The sequence below is a fragment of the Kogia breviceps genome, chromosome 2 (genome assembly GCF_026419965.1).
Source record: "Kogia breviceps isolate mKogBre1 chromosome 2, mKogBre1 haplotype 1, whole genome shotgun sequence".
In the NCBI taxonomy this organism is placed as follows: Eukaryota; Metazoa; Chordata; class Mammalia; order Artiodactyla; family Physeteridae; genus Kogia; species Kogia breviceps.
This window is the reverse complement of record NC_081311.1, coordinates 18653744-18675393: the sequence shown is the minus strand read 5'-3', so window position 1 is coordinate 18675393 and position 21650 is coordinate 18653744. Positions and strand designations below refer to the sequence as shown.

General features: G+C 43.8%; 1 long non-coding RNA gene across 2 annotated transcripts in view; it reads left to right on the top strand.

The window, feature by feature from the left end:
• Positions 1 to 521: 521 nt before the first annotated feature.
• The window catches only part of LOC136793678 (uncharacterized), an 85947-nt gene continuing 64818 nt past the window's right edge, over positions 522 to 21650 (top strand). For both annotated transcript variants that reach the window (XR_010839289.1, XR_010839288.1), the window contains exon 1: positions 522 to 729. This is a non-coding gene — a long non-coding RNA (uncharacterized lncRNA). The remainder of the gene's footprint in view (positions 730 to 21650) is intronic.

Below are 21650 nucleotides of genomic sequence, written 5' to 3'. Positions count from 1 at the left end.
GCATGACAGCTAAGGTCTCTACTGAAACAATGGAAGCCCCCCCAAACAGAATATTTTCATCTTGTTCCTTTGTCTGGAACATATTTTTTTTCTGTCTCACTTTTTTCTAAATTTCTATTTGTATTTTTATGTATGTGGAAGGTTAGTCATGTTTCTCCACGTTGGAGAAGTGGCCCTCTGTAGGGGATGTCCTGTGTGTCCCAGCAATATACTCCCTCTCATCACCCAAGGGCCAGGATCCAGCTGGTCCCAGGGTAGGTTCTGGTCTGCGTTTGTGGACTCGGTTCCTCCGGCTGCCAGATTGTACTGAAGAGTTTTCTTCCTTCTCGTTTCTGCCGCCTGGTGGGAAAAGCTGGAAGCTTGTGCAGGCTTCCTGGTGGGAGTGGCCAGTGCCTTCCCACAGGTGGGTGGAGCTGCATCTTGGCTCTCTGGTGGGGCGGGGCGCGTCAAGGGGCGTGTCTAGAGGGCTGTCTCAGGAAGTCTTTAGGCCGCTTGCCTGCCGATGGGTGCGGCTGTGTTTCCACCCCTTTGGTTGTTTGGCCTGAGGCTTCCCAGCCCTGGAGCCTACAGTGGCTGTTGGCTGGGGCCGGGTCTGGCCTCCAAATGGCGACCTCCAGGGAAGCTCATGCTGATGATTATTACCCAGTACCTCCGCCACCAGTGTCTTTGTCCCCACCGTGAGTCACAGGAGACCCCCTGCCTCTCCAGGAGACCCTCCAAGACCAGCAGGTAAGTCTGGCGCAGGTTTATATGCAGTCGGCGCTTTTGCCGTGGGTCTCAGTGTGCCCGAGAACTTGTGTGCGCCCCCCAAGAGTGGAGTCTCTGTTCCCCCCAGTCCTGGGGAGCTCCTGTGCTCGGGTCCCATTGGCCTTCAAAGCCCAATGCTCTGGGGGCTCCTCCTCCTGCGGCCAGACCCCCAGGCTGGGGAACCTGATGTGGGGCTCAGAACTCTCTTGTGGGAGAACTTCTGCAAATAATTGTTCTCTAGGTTGTGGTCGCCCACCTGGGGGGCATGGGGTTTGATTATATTGTGAGTGCACTCCTCCTGCCGTCTCATTGGGTTTCTTCTTTATGTCTTTCGATGTAGAGTATCTTTTTTGGTAGGTTCCAGTCTTTTTAATCGATGGTTGTTCAGCAGTTGTGATTTTGGTGCGCTCGTGAGAGGTGAGCTCAAGCCTTCTACCCTGCCATCCTGTCCCAGTGGAAGAATCTGAGGTTTGGGCAGGGGCAAGGAATAGTGCAGGTGAAACCACGCAACTCAGATTGGGACTTGAACCCACTGTCTTTTAATTGAAATTACACACCTGATCTCAGGACTTAATGAAGCTCAGGTTCTTTATGTCTTGTTGCAGAAACAAGTCAGTAAGAAACAAAGTGATAAGTAAGAAATGGATTTATTTAGAGAGATACACATTCCAGAGACAGAATACGGCTCATAGGTGAGAACGGCTTTGGAAGGAACACACTCCTCAGAGTGGGGGCCATCTCAGAAGGCAAGAGGCCCCAAAATACAGGGTGATTACTTTTTGTGGGCTGGGTAATTTCATAGGCTAATGAGTGGGAGGATTATTCCAACTATTTCAGGGAAAGGGCAAGGGTTTCCAGGAATTGGCCACTGCCCACTTTTTGGCCTTTTATGGTTAGCCTTGGAACTGTCAGGGCACCTGTGGATGTGTCATTTAGCATGCTAATATATTACAATGAGCATATAATGAGACTCAAGGTCTACTGGAAGTTGAGTCTTCCGCCATCTTGGGCTTAATTGGTTCTAACCAGTTACGTGGTATTCTCAATGCTATGTCATTCCTTTAAAGGTTGTGCCCTGCTGCCATCTTCCCTCTTGTTTCACAGGTAATATCTGGTTATTGCTTGACACTTTACAGACTGTTCTCGATGGATTTCTCTGCTTTGCTGAGCTTCAAATCTTCCAAGATCTTGGCAGCTGGGAAGTGAAAGGCAGAGAGAGGGAGTGCGGGGCAGGAGCAGCTCCTGGGCGTGTGCCCACAGGGGGTGGCTGCCTGAGGGACCTGGTGTTGTGGACAGGCCACATTAAAGGTCCAGGTTTTGGGTTTTTTTTTTTTTTGGTGGTACGCGGGCCTCTCACTGTTGTGGTCTCTCCCGCTGCGGAGCACAGGCTCCGGACGCCCAGGCTCAGCGGCCATGGCTCACGGGCCCAGCCGCTCCGCGGCACGTGGGATCTTCCTGGACCGGGGCACGAACCCGCGTCCCCTGCATCGGCAGGCGGACTCTCAACCACTGCGCCACCAGGGAAGCCCAAGGTCCAGGTTCTTGTCTAAATGAATTTGGACAGGGAATGCAAAGGAGTAACATACAGAGACTGAGGCATAGAGAGAAGCAAAGAAGCAATTTATTAAAGGCCCAAAGTGAAAGTATGCACCCAGAGAAGAGTATGGGCAACCTTGCCAGTGAGGAGCACCTCTAGGGGTTTTCTGACCCCCTTTTTATTTCATTTTAATTCCTTGACCGGGTGGAGGTTTCTTAGATTAGGGGTGGAATATTCATTAATGGGAAGGTGGAGGCGGGGGTATGATTTCACCTGTTTGCATCAGCTTCCTTTCTTGAGTGCTGGGCTCCTGAAGCCATTGCACATGCTCTCTAAAAGCTATTTTCCCTTACATTTTCCTTTACTAGTCAAACGCCACACGTGGAAGGTCTTAATAGCAGTCATTGCAGCCTGGGAAGTTCTATTACGCATGCTCGGCCATGCTCTGCCGGTTTTATGGCCAGGGCTCCCTATTCAGGTGTCTCAAAGTTTAATTTATGTTCTTGTTGCTGACGCCATTCCTCCATGTTCATGATCTCATTAAGTGCAAAACAAGGGGGTGCCTTTGCCTTTTGCCTAATGTCTATGTATGAGGAAGCTGTCCTTGGGTCTAGCCCTGTCTTTCCTGCCTTTCTGGGGCCAGAATAATACTTTCAAAATGCTAAGGGAAAATAACTGCCAACCTAAAATTCAATATCCAGCAAAAGTATCCTTACAAAATGAATGGTAAATTAAGACATTAACCTTAACAAACAAAAACAGCAAAAAAAAAAAAAAGTTTCCAACATACTTAAAAAAAACTAGATGAAATGTGTAGTAAATATAAGAAGCCAAGGATAATTAGAATCTCTAAACTAGAGTAACCACTCAAAGATGACAAAAGAATGCACAACCAAGAAGCTAATAGAGGAGGGAAATGGAATTAACAAATGCTTGGTTAATCCTAAAAAATGTAAGAAAGGGAAGAAAAAGACAAAACAGGTAGAAAAGATGATAAATATAAATCCAAATATATCAGTAATTATGTATAATGCTATAATAATAAATCATTCATTATATTATGTTATATATATTAAAATAAATGATATAGACTCATTAGAAAGACAAAGAATGTCAGGCTGATAAAAACAAAACCAAACTTAACTATATGCTTACTAGAGACATACCTTAAATATAAGGACATAACTTAAAGGATGGAAATGTTATATATATGTGCATATATATATATATATATATATATATATATATACATAATATATAAAATGGGTGTAACTCTACTTATATCAGACAAATAGGTTGTCAGATAAGAAGGCATCCAAAATACAGTTGACCCTTGAACAACATGGGTTTGAGCTGTGTAGATCCACTTATATGTGGATTTTTTCACTAAATCTGTACTATAGTACTACACAATTTGTGGTTTGTTGAATCTGTGGAAACAGAGCCATGGATAAAAGGTCATGTGTTCAACTGCATTGAAGGTTGTGACCAGTAACCCCTGTGTTCCTTGAGGATCAGCTGTATACAAATAGCTCTTAAAACTCAACAATAAGAAGAAAAAAATCCAGTTTTTAAAAAATGAGCAAAATATCTGAACAGACACTTTACCAAACTAGGTATACAGATGGCAAATAAGCATATGAAAAGATGCTTAACATCATATGTCATAAGGGAATCGGAAATTAAAACAATGAGACACTACTACATACCTGTTAGAATAGCTAAAATCCAAAGCACTGACAACACCAAATGCCAGGGAGGATGTGGAGCAACAGGAATTCTCATTCATTGATGGTGAGAATGAAAAAAATGCTGTTTAAAAAAAGTTAAACAGGGCTTCCCTGGTGGCGCAGTGGTTGAGAATCCGCCTGCCGATGCAGGAGACACGGGTTCGTGCCCTGGTCCGGGAAGATCCCACATGCCGCGGAGCAACTAAGCCCGTGAGCCATGGCTGCTGAGCCTGTGCGTCCGGAGCCTGTACTCCGCAACGGGAGAGACCACAGCAGTGAGAGGCCCGCATACCGCAAAAAAAAAAAAAAAAAAAAAAGTTAAACATAGTCTTATACATTTCAGAAGTTGTGTTCCTAGATACTTGCCTAAATGAGCTGAAAACTTATATCCACACAAATATCTGCTCATGAATAGCAGCTTTATTCATAATTGCCCCAAACTGGAAGTGACCGAGATGTTAGACTGATAAAAACAATCTATTCAGTCGGTAAATAAAGTGTGGTACATCCATTTAATAGAATATTATTTAACAATAAAAATAAATGAGCTGGCAAGCCATCTTAAATGCACACTGCTAAGTGAAAGAAGCCAGTATGCAAAGGTGCCAGCATGGTCGGATTCTGGTGATAATTCTCTTCCTGGCTTGCAGATGGCTGACTTCTTGCTGTGTCCTCACATGGTGGAGAGAGAACTTGGGTATCTCTTCCTCTTCATATAAGGGCACCAGTTCTATCAGAACACATCTTATAATCTCATTTAACCTTAACTACCTCTTTAAGGCTGTATCTCCAATACACTCACATGGGGGTTATAGCTTCAATGCATGAATTTGAGGAGGACACAATTTAGTTCACAGCATCTGCATATTTCTTGAGTTAGCAATTCCACTCCTCAAATGTACCCAGGAGAAATGTGGCACCAAAACACTCATGCACTTAAGTATGTTCATAGCAGTAGTTTTCATATTAGTTACAAGTTGGAAACACCCAAATAGTGCATAAATAGTAGTGCTGTTAAGTTATATGTGGTCATTGCTATAATGGTATTCTACACAGTAATTAGAATGAATGAACTACTGCTACAGGCAACAACATAGATGAATCTCACAAATAAAATGTTCAACAAAGGAAACCTGACCCAAAAGAGAATGGTAGTTCCACTTATACAGTGTTCAAAAACAGAAAAAAACTAATCTGTGGTGGTAGAAGTTAGGATAATTATTATCATGTTTTAGAACTCTAAAGATATGATTCTATTGAATCATGATTTCCATAGTTTCCATTACATAGGCAGCTGTAAAATTTAATACTCCTTTGGAGTTAATGCTTTTTTCTCTTTCTAGTTTTAAGATTTTCTGTTTTTCACTTTTGACAATTTGACTTTGATGTTCCTCACCTGTCCACTATGCTGTTCTGTTTTTAAAAAAATAATCCTTAGTTTGTCCTGTTTTTCCTTTCTTCCAGTTAAATAACCCTGTCTTCTCTAGATCCAGTAGTCTTTTAAATCTATTCATCAAGTTTCCAATTTTATGTCCATTGATTCTTTTTTAATAGATTCCAATTCTCTGATGAAATTATCTACCTTTTTTCAGTTTTTCTTTATACTTTTGAATATATTAATGAGTTACTTTGAAGTCTTTGCTCACACTCATAGAGTAGATCCTCATTATTTGTGGATTTCTTTTGTGAATCTGCTTACTTTCTAAAATTTATCTGTAACCCCCAAATCAATACTCACAGCACTTTCATAGTCATTTGTGGATAGGTGCAGAGGGTGAAAAGTTTGATTCACTTGGTTCACACATTCCCAGCTAAAGTAGAAGAAGACGATGCTCTGCCTTCTTGTTTCACCTCTCACACCGTAAACAAGTGTGCTTTTTGTGGTTTATTTGCTATGTTTTTTGCATTTTTGTGCTTTATTTGGAGACGTAGCTATTTCAAATGCCCCCCGTGCATAATGTGAAGGTGCTGTTTAGTGTTTCTAAGTTCAAGAAGGCTGTAATGCACCTCATGGAGAAAATAGGTATGTGATACAAATTTTGGGCATGAGTTATAGTGCTACAGGTTGTGAGTTCAGTGTTAATAAATCAACAATATGATACATCTGGGAAAAAGAAGAGGAAATTTGGTAATCCATATGTGAAGCCGCTCCAGAAAGTGCTAAATAACATTGATAGTACATGATGAAGCTATGGAAAAGAAGCTAAAATTGTGGACTCAAAAGTATAGTGAGCAGCACTATTGTGACACTGAATACCAATGAAATTTACTGTCACATTACTCAGGGTGAGGAAAATGTGAAATAGCTACTCCTGGTGGCCCACACATTTCAAAAGGCTGTATGGCATGAAAAATGTCAAACTCATGGGCAAGGCAGGTTCCGCAGATAAGGAGGCTGTGGAAGAATTTTAAGACACTTGCTAATTGTTATATAGGAAAAGAGTTACACAGAAGAGGTTTTCAACGCCAGTGAGGCTGGCTTGTTTTATGAGGCTATTGTCCATCAAACCTATATTATGCAAATGGAATTTTGATTGAAAAAAATTACCAGAGGGTGGAAAGGAACCTATCCGCATATTTTCACTTGGAGAAACAGTTCAGTATTCAGTACTCAGTGTTCATGGCAACTTTATGGAACAGAGCTATTACACATAATGAGAATTGATTGTTTCTGAATCATCTGTGGATCTGCTTTTATCATTTGTTTTTCCCCTTGTATATGTTACATGGTTCTGTTTCTATATGCACAGTAAATTTTAATTAAATACCTTAAAATACTGTAGAGTTCCAGACGATGTTATCTTCCCCAGGTAAATTTACCCTATCCTTTGATAGGCAAATAGTGCCTATCAAAGGGGCTAATTTGGACTTCCTGGGTGGCACAGTGATTAAGAATCCTCCTGCCATTGCAGGGGATACGGGTTTGATCCCTGGCCCAGGAAAATCCCACATGCCACGGAGCAACTAAGTGCGTGCGCCGCAACTACTGAGCTCACACTCTAGAGCCCGTGAGCTGCAACTACTGAGCTCTCATGCTGCAACTACTGAAGCCTGCACACCTAGAGCCCATGCTCTACAACAAGAGAAGCCACTGCAATGAGAAGCCCACGCACTGCAATGAAGAGTAGCCCCTGCTCGCTGCAACTAGAGAAAGGCCGCACGCAGCAACGAAGACCTGACACAGCTAAAAAACAAGCAAACAAACAAGAAAAAAAATCGGGTGTGGGGGGGGTGCCAATCTCCTTAATCCAGTCATAGGTGCATGCTTCAAGCTGGGTCACAGTTTTGTTAAGTCCAAGTTTCAGTCTGATTCCTTCTTGTTGTGGCCATCAGGAATTTCAGCTGAGAGCCTGACTTTCCTTCAACTCAGTAACAGCAGAAAATTTTGCTCCAGTCTCTGGAGATTTGTGGCTTGGCATTTTGATTCCCCACCTTTGAAGCTTCAGAATTTGGCAGATATACTGACAAGGAGACTGGTAGTATGTTCGAGGCTCCTCAAGTCTTAAATTTTGTCACTTCAGCCTAATAAAACTGCCAAGACTTGCTGTGCTACTTTATCTGTCCCACAGAAGTGGCCCTCTGCCAGAGGCTAAGCCTGGATTTGCAGACCTAATTTAGAGGTGCCCAGGGCAGCAAGTGCGCCGGGAAAAGCAGTTGCAGGTAATCAGTGTTGCCTCACCAGGGCTGCCGTAACGAAGTAGCACAGATTGGGTGGCTTAAATAACATACATCTTTTTTATCACAACTCTGGAGGCTGTAGTCTCAGATGAAGCTCAGACGAAGGTGTCAGCAGTGTTTGTGTCTTCCGAGGCCGCTCTCCTTGGCATGTAGACGGCTTCCTTCTCACTGTGTCTCCATGTGGTCTTCCCTCTGACCACGTCTCTGTCCTAATTTCCTCTGCTTATGAAAACACTAGTCACATTGGATTAGGGGCCCCCTAATGGCCTCATTTTAACTTAATTACCTATTTAAAGACCCTATATCCAAATACAGTCACATTCTATGGTACTGGAAGCTAGGACTTGAATATATGAAATTTAGGGGGACATAGTTCAGCTCATGACAAGGACTTTCTACTCGTGTCCATAGTTCTCAGGACCCTTCCTCATAATGACTTTTTGTCTCTTAGGCAGTGACAGGCTATGGGAAATTCCACAGTACTTTTCTGATTTGGGGCTCAGGCCTTTCTACGCTTGCTCTATGCAGCTTCAAGATTCAGCAAATGTCTTACGAGAAAAATGTCATGTGTTTGAAGCTCCTCAGTGTTCCATTTTTGTCACTCGCTCCACGTGTCTGCCAGAAGCTCTGTCCCACCAGTTTTTCTGCACTTATCTCCCCATCAGTGCTCTTCCCAGGCCAAGTACAAATGAGCAGCCTCTGGCCCATACCCAGAGTTTGCAAATGCCTTCGGGGCAGCTGCAAAGCCTAGCTCAGCTGTGCTGTTTTCCCCCTTGGAATCTCACTCCTTCCATTGCTCATCCTTTCTGCAGCTCTCTGATGCCTTAAATGCATGGCTTTTGCAACTAGCCTATCAAGTTTTTCTTATTTTCCATGGGAATGATAGTCTGTATGAATTTTTCTATCCTTTCAGGAGGCCAGGTCGGTGGTTTCCTTTAAGGAAGGAATGGGTTGTGACTGGTAGGTGATACGCAGATAGTCTCTGACTTAACGTGGGAGTTGAAGTTACAGAGGTATATTCATTTTAATAAAAATCATTGAGTTGTATACTTAGGTAAATACGTTCTGCCATGTATATTATATTTCCAATAAAATGTGTATTTTTTAAAAAGTCAAAGACAACGCACAAAAGGAAAACATAAAGTTATGTGCTGAATACAATTTTTTCAAAACTCAGTGGAGAAGTAGCTTTCGAGGCAACCCCTTCCTAAAGGGGTTCTGGTTCTTCCGTCAGTTTCTCTGCCCTTGGATTCCTACTCTTTCTCTGTCTTTCCCATGAGGAACTCCACCCCTCTTAATGTGAGGTGATTTTTTTTTTTTTTTTTTTTTTGCGGTATGCGGGCCTCTCACTGTCGTGGCCTCTCCCGTTGCGGAGCACAGGCTCTGGACGCGCAGGCGCAGCGGCCATGGCTCACGGGCCCAGCCACCCTGCGGCATGTGGGATCTTCCCGGACCGGGGCACGAACCCGTGTCTCCTGCATCGGCAGGCGGATTCTCAACCACTGCGCCACCAGGGAAGCCCGTGTGAGGTGATTTGCAACCCAGTTCCCTCTGTCTTATTCTCTCTACAATTTCCGAAGGCTGAGTCCTTGTGTCAGGAATGGTGTCCTAGAAATTCGGCCAGACAAATGGAGATAGATACCTGTTGACATTCCAGTATGGGGAAGGAAATTGGAGGCTCTAGGTCTCACAGGCTTGGGTGGAGGCAGATAATATCCTCCTGCATGGTTTTCCTGACGGGATGTTTTGGAGATACATCTGCTTAATTAACTTAGCACGTGTTGATCCATGGGCATACCTACATCTCTGAGGACATTATTAGTTCTCAAGGACAGTACATTCTCAAGCCATGAAAGGAAGAAAGTAACTTCTCCAGTACCTGTAAGCTGCATAGCCTTTCCTTTCCCGTAAAGTTAGTAAATCCAATTATTATTCTTTCCTCCTTCCAGATTGAAACCTTTGGGGCCTGCTGGAAGAGCAAAGACAACAAATGCCTCTCATAAAGGCGCTCTCAGTTACACAAAGAAAAACTGAAATGCCTAATCCAGAAAGAGGTCTTTTTCCCCAACTCAGTCTCCATTTGGGGAAAGGGGTGAGGTTTAGTTACAACTGTAGTAAGTGCAGCACAAGAGAACTATGAAGTGTCATGAGAGTGAATTAAAAGGGGTGTATTAGTGGGAGACGGTCATGTTGGGCCCATTTGTGACCCCCATCTCTGCTCCCATGGCCACTGTTCATGTGCCTGTCATCCCAGTTCAGGGGTGGTTGAAGTAGAAGTCTGGCTGATGTCAGTGGCTGAGTCATTTAGTCTACTTGGATGCTCAGGGCCCCTTCTGTGGTGTATGCTTCCCAGTTGGCTTTAATGTGAGATGCAGATTTCTTTGGGTCCACACCAATAAGTCCATCCACATATCTCTACTATGAACATCCTCATTTTTAAAAAATATTAATTAATTAATTAATTTATTTTTGGCTGCGTTGGGTCTTCGTTGCTGCGTGCAGACTTTCTCTAGTTGCGGCGAGCTGGGGCTACTCTTCGTTGTGGTGCACAGGCTTCTCATTGCGGTGGCTTCTCTTGTTGCGGAGCACGGGCTCTAGGTGCGTGGGCTTCAGTAGATGCGGCTCCCGGGCTCTAGAGTGCAGGCTCAGTAGTTGTGGCATGCAGGCTTAGTTGCTCCACGGCATGTGGGATCTTCCCAGACTAAGGCTCGAGCTGGTGTCTCCTGCATTGGCAGGCGGATTCTTAACCACTGTGCCACCAGGGAAGCCCCATCCTTTTTTGTGTGTGTGTTACAATGACCTAAGAAAATATATTTTATTTTTATGCTATTTTTTAAAATTTTATTTTATATTTTTAATACAGCAGGTTCTTATTATCTATTTTATACATATTAGTGTATATATGTCAATCACAATCTCCCAGTTCATCGCCCCCCCTTTCCCCCCTGCTTTCCCCCCTTGGTGTTCGTACGTTTGTTCTCTACATCTGTGTCTCTATTTCTGCCTCGCAAACCGGTTCATCTGTACCATTTTTCTAGATTCCACATATATGCATTAATATATGATATTTGTTTTTCTCTTTCTGACTTACTTCACTCTGTATGACAGTCTCTATGTCCATCCACGTCTCTTGGACATCCTTATTATCAATCTTTCAGATTTTTTCCTTCCATGCTTCTGAGCAGCCATCCAAGAAATATATTCTCACCTTGAGCTACTTGTTTTTCCACATAAAGTAGATAACCAGGTACACTGATCAGGTTTCACCCAGTGAGATTTTCACACTTCACTGTCTTTCAAGGCCACTCCTGCAGTGTAGCCATTGCCCATTATTTGCATGCACCCACATACCAAGCTGACCCACCTGTATTCTAAGCTTGGGTTTTAGCTGGCTGTATAGGTCCTTCTCTATGGCCATAAGTGCAGCTCAAGGGGCCACTCATCCAACTGTGGTGGGTAACGTGGGGTTTTGGATTACCTGCCTGTGAAGATTGTACACCTTGTCCTGTTCTGTCTGACTCAAACCCAGATATATCATTCCTATATTATAGATGGACTTCTACTGCATCCGAGTCTACGACTTGTTGCGTCTAGCATAATCTAGCTCAGAGTGGACAGTTATGGACACAAGGTCATTTGATGCCCCATGGTCAACCATTCCTTCTCTAACAGGACCCAATAATGTGAGAGGAGAAGTTTCTCCTAATGTATATAAGTTTCACTGCAGATGTCACGGCCATGTTCCCAAACCCCAGGGGCTTGAATTGTGGTTTTCCCACTGGTGCCTTCTATAAAATCCACACAGGATCATTTCCCTCCCTGTAGATGCATCTGATCCCACAGGGTCTGTTGAAGCCACATGGCTCAATTTACAGGAATGTTTGTATTGCAGCCTGGATGTGCTGCAGGGCTCTTCCCTGCTCTGGCTACACTCAAAGCTGGCATCTTTCCATGTCATCCAGTATACATACAGCTGGAGCAATGTGCCTAGGTACAGAATGTATTTCCTCCAGAAATCAAAGAGGTCTACTGGAGGCTGTGCTTCTTTGTGGTAGGTGATATAAGATGAAGCCATTTGTCTTTTACTTTGAGGGGATATCCTAGTATACTCCTGACCAGGAGACACCCAGAAACATTTCTGAAATGGAAGATCCCTAAAATTCATAGGGTTTATCTCCCATCATCCCTAGCAATGTATCTTACCATTGCCTCTACCAGTGGTACCACTTCTCACTTGTACTGCTCAATCAACATGATGACATCAATGTAATAGATCAATGTGACATTCTGTAGGTTATCCCCAAAGTCCAGATCTCTTTGCACTGTATTATTACAGAGGGAAAGAGAGTTAATGTAGTCTTAGGGCAAAACTGTAAATGAGTATCATTGTCTGTCCTTCCTCTGCAGAAGATAAGAACTTCCTTTAAACTACCAAAAAGGCCCTCTGGCTCTCACACTCAGTCATTAGCTATTTTTTGACCACTTTTAGTTTCTCTTCATCCCCTGCAGGGCATCAGTACAACTTACTGGTGTCTAGCCAACTCTGCTGTCCTTGTACGCAGTGGTTTCCCCCATATCCTTGAAGTGCCTGAATTATCACACTGCCAAGGGCATCCTTCTCCATCAAGATGTTTTGTCAGGTTGCCTCGGTGCATCTTCTGCAGTTAGGCCACCACCTTGTACCAGGGACTATTCGTATCTCATGTCCCACTCAGGATGAGATCCTCATTACAAGCTGGGTAGCGAATGTGCCCATCCACAAGCTTTCTTGGGGATGAGATTTGCTGGAAGAAACAACTGTGAAGGATAAAGAAGAAAGGAGCAGCAGAGGACAGATTAAGCCTTCAGACCATGATACAGGGCTGACATCTGAGAAAGGAGAGGGGAGAAAGGAGGATTAAGACAAAAGAGTGTTAGACAGTGAAGTTCTGGCCAGACCCATGAGGAGTCCCTGAGCAATGTTGCCCATTAGAAGAATCCTTGCCTAAGGCCGTGCAGCCAGTAATCTTGAAGTTGAGATTGGAGTTTGGAGTCTCCAAAGTCCACGCTGTTCTCATTCCATACCTTATAGCATACCATAGCTGCTATAAGTTTTCATGACATTTAGGGCTTCTCCTTGTGGTTTCCACAGAGACAGGACTCAAGGTTGTATCTTTTTTCAAGTTCTCTAGTGTCCATCAAATCCTGGATCCTGTGGATTAACTAACTGAGCCACGTATTCAGCTCTCCTGGTCTCCTGCAGTCAGGAGACTCTAGAAACTTTAGAAAAAGAAGGTTGAGAAACATGAGAATGGTTCAACCCCAGGTTAGTGATAAGGACTGAGCTGACTCTGAGGCAAAGAAATAATACGGAACTTGAGTTTATATTCTCTATTCCAACACACACAGAGATACGCATTCCTATAAACATCGCTGCTCATTCTTTACTCAGTGAAGTTAGGCTCTGGCAGCATTCTGTGTGAGGGTAGGTGGTTCTATAGGGTCTAAAGGTTCTAAATCTCTCAGCACCCCTGTAGGATGGCAATGACGTCTGCAAAATCACAAAATAGTTACAGATGTGGAAATTGGGGTACAAATTAGACATATTAAGTAACTTGCCAAATTCACCTAGCTACTCAATGATGGATCTAAATTCTAGCACAAGTGAAATAATCATCAATAAAGTGACCCCAGCACCTACTGTCCTAAGACTGTCTCCCTTCATATCCATTGCACACTTCATGGAAGGTGGTCTTATAGAGAGGTAGAAGCATAAACTTCGGAGTTAGGCAGGCATGGGTTCTAAATGACTGTCAGTTTCCAAACGTGTCCTCGGGCAAGTTGAGTTCTCTGCCCTCAATGACCTCATCTAGAAAAGTGAGTTAATTATACCTAATCTATAAGATTGACAAAATATTTACATTTATACATGCAAAGGCAGCTAGTACAGGCTGAGCACGTGGTAGGGGCTTAACAATATTCATTCCCCTCTTTGGAAGAGTTGTTTTGATGGACAGATCGCCCTCTTTAGTCTCCCAAGGCAGTGAGCAGCTTATCAACAGAGGCCTTCCCTGACCTCATTTCTCAAGGTGCCTCAGTGAATCTGAGAAACTGAGGCCTCACTGTGTGTCAGCCTCGAGGTTGCCGTTTGGAAGGCTGTTGTATCAGTAGCTATTAATTTCCTCATTCCTGGCTTTGCTGTTAATTATTCTGAAAATGTACTCACATTCTGTCAACAAGACCGCTTGTGAAATCGTAGCCATTTTTCATCCTTAATAGTCTCCTTTCTGTCTTCTCCCTTCTGTTTCACAGTTGAAAACATCTTAATCCTGGAGAATTGAAAGAATACGGGAAAATAGAAAGTAGAGAGCTCATTTCTCCACTCTCTCTAATCATAATTACCCCCCCAAAAAGGAACTGGTCTCTCCTTTATCCCCGGGAGGCAGGGACTTAATATTCTCTGCCGTGTTCGATCTTCACACCAAGGTTCCATGTCAGCTCTGATTAGGTTATTCCCACTTTGGACGTGAAGAAACTGATGCTGAGAGAGGTTATCTCCTTTGACCAAGATCACACAGTAAATTTTATCAGCGTTAGTATTTGAGCCCAATCTGTCAGATACTAAAATCCATGCGTGTGCTAGTTAGGTGTCATTTCAGCTTAAAATCACACACACACACACTTCTGCACACACAATTTACTACCTCCTGTTTCTGGTCTATTATATAGAGAAGAAAGCACCCCCCTTCTCTGTCAGCTTCTGTTCTCCATGCTTGAAGCCACTGTCTCCCACTGATTCCAGTAAATGCTCAGGGAACAAACAGTAGTTGTGAATTAGCCTTATTTCTTTGTAAACAAGAAAGGTGTTGTGTTAAATACAGTCTAAAGCATTTTCCAGGTCAGTGGGCTAGCTCAAAAACACTAACAACATTATTTTAGGATGATTAGAAGAATCAAAAGCTCTTTGTGGGTGGAGACCACATCATTTACTTTCTCTGGATCCCCACAGAGCTGAGCCCTCATGAATTAATGAAATAAAAGACAATAAATCAGGGCGCATCATGGTGCTGAGAAAGTTCTTCGCAGAAGATTAGGGGACTCATCTCAGCACTGCCACTGAGTTGCATGTGACTTGGCTTCACTGAGCCCCAGTTTTCTCACCTCTAGAATGAAAAGTTGAGCAGGACAGCCCTCCAGGTCTTTTAGTCTCTGTCTATGGCACTCAGCCATGCCTTTGGGACTATGATGTCTTCTAGCCATGTCTCTATGCTTGGGGACAGGCTACTGCATGAGTATGCATCTCTCTCACCAGTCATTCCCATCGGAGGGCAAAAACCCCTTTCCTTTTTTCCCTTTCCTGATAGTGCAAATTTTAAAGGCTAGAGGAGCCTCTTCCCCCATTTACTCTTTTTGCAAATAAATAGGTTCTTCTATACAAAGAAGATGAAGTCGACTCATTTTGAAACATCTTCCCCAAAGATAACAATATATATTACTTTTCCTAAATATTTCAGAATCCTATTTCTGAGTGGGATTCTGAAGGTTACTGCCAAGTATCCCTTCCTTCAAAGAACTCTAACGGGCAAGGTTGAGTCAATACTACTTCAATCATAGTAAAGTCTATTTTTGGGGTTGACTGCAGAGGAAAAAGATGTTGAGAGGCAACCCTTAGTTTTCCTTGTGGTTTCAGTTCTGAAGGTGAAGGAGTTTATTGCTGGTGTCTTGAGGCCATCTTTGTCACAGCTGAGAATCCTGACCAGTTAAATGAGCTTTAATTACTAGGAAAGAATGCAAGTGTCCCTTAAGTGCATCTGACTTTTTAAAGAGCCTTTGATCAGAGATGGAGCCAAACTCTGAAAAAGAATGCAATATATCAAACACCTCTTCTTCCTGAAGGGGAGAATAAGTGATGATTCTTGATATACATCATGAAGGTGTTCTCTAAATGGTAATGAGGCATCACTAGGTAAACGCTGGCTGGAATTATTGGGAAACAAAACATTTCCATGCAGTCCAATCCAAGGGCATGGATAACTTCAAGGAAGAGAGTCTAATCTGAAGACAGGGGTACCAAATATACCTAGTAAGGATAAAGTGCTGGGGAAGAAATTCCAGAGTAGGTTAGATCTGGTGAGCCTCAGACTGGGTAGAGGCTGAGAATATCATGTCACTTCCCTGAACAAGCAGAGAAAGATGCTTCTACTTAATCTCCTACTTTACTGTTCTCGTCCCAATCTTTTGCCAACGTACCATGAAGAAGAGTAACAGTAGAAGAATCTGACATGACATTCCTGTCAATATAGGAGCCAAACACAGGAGGCTCACTGTGTGAAAGGAAGGTCCTTGTCCCAGGATGGCTCTAGGACCCAGTGTCTTGTGCAGGATGCAACCTGCACAACCATGCATGGCTGTCCTGGATATACTCACAGTCCCTCAGAGGTGCCATGTTTCTCTTGAATTAGGAACTTATACCAGCCTGGCGTGCTCTCTACCCCTCCTCCTGGCCTGCTACACATTCACCTCTCAAGCGTCTGCTTAGACATCGCCTCCTTGAGCTGCGGCCTGGATTAGATGCCTAGCTTAGGTGTCCCCAACCTTACCACTTGTACCTGGATTGCAACTGCCTATTCCTTGGATCTTCCCTGTGAGTTGGGAGCGTTTAGAGACCACCGATGGTGTGCTTCTCTCTCCTCAGGGCTATCCACAGGGCTGGGTACAGAGGGGACACCTGGTAAATGTTTGTTGCAAATTGAAGGGATAGGGGAGGGGGAGAGGGAAGGAGAAAAAGAAAAGGAAGAAAAGGGGAGGTAGAGAAAGGAAGAGAGAATGAGAAAAAGGAAAGAGGATGTGGGAGGGGGAGAGAGAGAGACAAGAAGAGACAAATAAAAAGGAAGAGAGCAAAGGAAAAGGAGAGAAAGAGGAGGGAGAAATGGGGAGAGAGAAAGAATAAAAAGAACTTGGTTGCCCAGGAGGTGATGCGGGGCTTCCCTGCAGGCCCTGCCTGTCTCAGTGGCCTTCTCCTTCACCCCTTCTTTCCTTCATCGTCACACCCCATTTAATTAAAGTCTGTGTCTCCAACAGAACTAGTCTGGGCCAAACCTTTTCACCTCCGAGCAATGTGGCAAGCCAGGGTCCTGCCTCTCTCGTCTCCCAGAACTATGTGCTGGGGTTTCCATCCACAATGCCAGTGTCCAAACTGGGGCAGTGGGCTCAAGCCAGCTAAGAGCCCTGGTCAGGAGGGTCTCCTCATTCGAGTTTAGCAAGATCCCTCTAATCCATGGAGAGCTAGGAGGCTGCTGCAGACTGTGTGGGCTGCAGAGTCCATTGTTTTCCAAGCTTATTGAAAGCAATTCCTTGGGGAAATATCCTCTTTCTGCCGGAGTTGGGCCTCACTCTGGGGCCTCCTGTTTAGCGGTATGTTTTGGAAAAAGGGTTTTGGGTCAGGGGTTTCCTATCAGGCTGATGCAAGAGAAATTCTCTTGGTTGCTGGGGGGTTGAGAATTACATTTAAGTTTTCATTTAAACTTCGGACTATGAGCCTGCAACAGCATTAGCTGGGGAGCTTGTTTAAAATGAGCAGGCCCAGGTTCGCAACTCCATAGATTCTGATTCAGTGTGTTTGGAGAGGGCCCTGGGATTCTGCGTATTGAACAGCCATCCTCCTCCTGCTTAAGTCTCATGCAGGGCCTCAGCACCGTAGGGAGGGCCTGGCCGGGGGAAGGCTGTGGTCTGGGAGCTCTCAGCGCAGTGACAACTCGGTGGCTGACTTGGATCCCATAGGAGCAGGAAAGGGGCTGGTGGAATATCCAGACACGTAGTGTCTGGGGGGAGGGTACACCGACCATTTTTCACTCGGTGGGTTTAGAGTTCTCTGTCTGCGCCTTAGTTTTCTCTTCTTCTCTGGGACTGTTCCTTCTTGCAGAGACACTGTCTCTGGGAATCGGGCCACACCACATCCTCCTTACCTTCTAAAGCGACTTCACGGGGCGGGGGCGTGGTCGGATGCAGCCGCCTCCCGCTGCGGCCACAGCTGGAGGTGTGTAAAGTAACAACTCCACGCTGAGCCGGCTTCTCCCAGGGAAGCTCACAGCTAGTTAGACGCTTTGTTGGAGAAGCAGGTGAAGGTGGTCGAGGCTAAGATGCTGAAGACCCCTCTGGTGGTGCCTGAAGGTGTTCTGGCAAGGACAGGCCGAGCGGCGGGGCGAAGGTGGCAAAGAAGGGTGGGAGGGAAGCAGGAGCTGAATCCCTGCATCCTTATCCTCTCTCAGCGGCTAATTCGCTGGCGGACGTGGGACCATGGCTTCCATTTGCTCCTGCAAAGTGAAGAACCCGCGCCCGGTGAACGCTCACTGTTGAGTTCCTTTATTCCCCACACGTGTGTTCTCAGTGCTTTTTTGCTGTTGCTTGTTTTCTCCTATCCCACGTGCTCCTCCCCTCCACCTTTCCTATTTCCCAGAGACTACCGTTGAATTAGTGAGTTCTTTTAAAAAAATAACTCTCGAAAAGTCGTGTGCTCTTCCGCAGACAGGGTATTTAGTCAGTTCTTTATTGCTTCCCCTCTTTACAAAAACCAAGTGAGGTGACAGAGAAACTGGATCAACCTTAAGACCTTGACTCTGGCAAAGTGAGCAGAACATTCTTTTTTTTTTTTTTTACGCGGGCCTCACTGCTGTGGCCTCTCCTGTTGCGGAGCACAGGCTCGGGACGCGCAGGCTCAGCGGCCATGGCTCACGGGCCCAGCCACTCTGCGGCATGTGGGATCTTCCCGGACCGGGGCACGAACCCGTGTCCCCTGCATCGGCAGGCGAACTCTCAACCACTGCGCCACCAGGGAAGCCCCGAGCAGAACATTCTTTCAAGGCACTTCCTGCGTGGTCTGCACCATTCCTCCAATGTGTCTTCCTCTATGTCTGCTCCTGCCGCCTGGGCCTCCTCCCTACCTCTGGCCTCAGTATTTTCACTTGCTTCCCTCTCCTCTTCCAGTGGCACCAAGGTTATCCGGCTCTCTTGGTTCAATTGGGTCTTAGCTCAAATGTTTCCTTTTTAGAGAGTCCTTCCTTGATGTCCACATCTTAACAGTTGTCTCATTGCTCCAGATTCCCCTATGCTACTTTATTTTTCCTTCAGTGCACTTGAACTTGTGATTCTCAAAGCACATTAGAACCATTTGGGAAGCTGGTTAATCATGTGTATTCCCAAGCTTCAGTCCTTGATTTTATTGGTCTGTGGTGGAGGGTCTGATAGTTTTTTGCAAAGCTCTCCAGGTAATTCTTTTTTTTTTTTTTAACATCTTTATTGGAGTATAATTTCTTTACAATGGTGTGTTAGTTTCTGCTTTACAACAAAGTGAATCAGTTATACATATACATATGTTCCCATATCTCTTCCCTCTTGCGTCTCCCTCCCTCCCACCCTCCCTATCCCACCCCTCTAGGTGGTCACAAAGCACCAAGCTGATCTCCCTGTGCTATGCGGCTGCTTCCCAATAGCTATCTATTTTACATTTGGTAGTGTATATATGTCCATGCCACTCTCTCACTTCGTCACAGCTTACCCTTCCCCCTCCCCATATCCTCAAGTCCATTCTCTAGTAGGTCTGTGTCTTTATTCCTGTCTTACCCCTAGGTTCTTCATGAAAATTTTTTTTCTTGATTCCATGTATATGTGTTAGCATACGGTATTTGTCTGTATCTTTCTGACTTACTTCACTCTGTATGACAGACTCTAGGTCCATCCACCTCACTATAAATAACTCAATTTCATTTCTTTTTATGGCTGAGTAATATTCCATTGTATATATGTGCCACATCTTCTTTATCCATTCATCTGCTGATGGACACTTAGGTTGCTTCCATCTCCTGGCTATTGTAAATAGAGCTGCAATGAACATTTTGGTACATGACTCTTTTTGAATTATGGTTTTCTCAGGGTGTATGCCCAGTAGTGGGATTGCTGGGTCATATGGTAGTTCTATTTTTAGTTTTTTAAGGAACCTCTATACTGTTCTCCACAGAGGGTGTACCAATTCACATTCCCACCAGCAGTGCAAGAGTGTTCCCTTTTCTCCACACCCTCTCCAGCATTTATTGTTTCTAGATTTTTTGATGATGGCCATTCTGACTGGTGTGAGATGATATCTCATTGTAGTTTTGATTTGCATTTCTCTAATGATTAATGATGTTGAGCATTCTTTCATGTGTTTGTTGGCAAGCTGTATATCTTCTTTGGAGAAATGTCTGTTTAGGTGTTCTGCCCATTTTTGGATTGGGTTGTTTGTTTTTTTGTTATTGAGCTCCATGAGCTGCTTGTAAATTTTGGAGATGAATCCTTTGTCAGTTGCTTTATTTGCAAATACTATCTCCCATTCTGAGGGTTGTCTTTTTGTCTTGTTTATGATTTCCTTTGCTGTGCAAAAGCTTTTAAGTTTCATTAGGTCCCATTTGTTTATTTTTGTTTTTGTTTCCATTTCTCTAGGAGGTGGGTCAAAAAGGATCTTGCTGTTATTTATGTCATAGAGTGTTCTGCCTATGTTTTCCTCTAAGAGTTTGATAGTTTCTGGCCTTACATTTAGGTCTTTAATCCATTTTGAGCTTATTTTTGTGTACGATGTTAGGGAGTGTTCTAATCTCATACTTTTACATGTACCTGTCCAGTTTTCCAAGCACCACTTATTGAAGAGGCTGTCTTTTCTGCACTGCATATTCTTGCCTCCTTTATCAAAGATAAGGTGGCCTTATGTGCATGGGTTTATCTCTGGGCTTTCTATCCTGTTCCATTGACCTATATTTCTGTTTTTGTGCCAGTACCATACTGTCTTGATTACTGTAGGTTTGTGGTATAGTCTGAAGTCAGGGAGTCTGATTCCTCCAGCTCTGTTTTTCGTTCTCAAGGTTGCTTTGGCTATTCAGGGTCTTTTGTGTTTCCATACAAGTTGTGAAATTTTTGGTTCTAGTTCTATGAAAAATGCCCAGTGTAGTTTGATAGGGATTGCATTGAATCTTTAGATTGCTTTGGGTAGTAGAGTCATTTTCACAATGTTGATTCTTCCAATCCAAGAACATGGTATATCTCTCCATCTATTTGTATCATCTTTAATTTCTTTCATCAGTGTCTTATAATTTTCTGCATACAGGTCTTTTGTCTCATTGGGTAGGTTTATTCCTAGATATTTTATTCTTTTTGTTGCAGTGGTAAATGGGAGTGTTTTCTTAATTTCACTTTCAGATTTTTCATCATTAGTGTATAGGAATGCAAGTGATTTCTTTGCATTAATTTTGCATCCTGCAACTTTACCAGATTCATTGATTAGCTCTAGTAGTTTTCTGGTAGCATCTTTAGGATTCTCTATGTATAGTATCATGTCATCTGCAAACAGTGACAGCTTTACTTATTCTTTTCCGATTTGGATTCCTTTTATTTCCTTTTCTTCTCTGATTGATGTGGCTCAAACTTCCATAACTATGTTGAATAAGAGTGGTGAGAGTGGGCAGCCTTGTCTTGTTCCTGATCTTAGTGGAAATGGTTTCGGTTTTTCACCATTGAGGACGATGTTGGCTGTGGGTCTGTCATATATGTCCTTTATTATGTTGAGGAAAGTTCCCTCTATGCCTACTTTCTGCAGGGCTTTTATCATAAATGGGTGTTGGATTTTGTTAAAAGCTTTCTCTGCATCTATTGAGATGATCATATGGTTTTTCTCCTTCAGTTTGTTGATATGGTGTATCACGTTGATTGATTTACATATATTGAAGAATCCTTGCATTCCTGGAACAAACCCCACTTGATCATGGTGTATGATCCTTTTAATGTGCTGTTGGATTCTGTTTGCCAGTATTTTGTTGAGGATTTTTGCATCTATGTTCATCAGTGATATTGGCCTGTAGTTTTCTTTCTTTGTGACGTCTTTGTCTGGTTTTGGTATCAGGGTGATGGTGGCCTCGTAGAATGAGTTTGGGAGTGTTCCTCCCTCTGCTATCTTT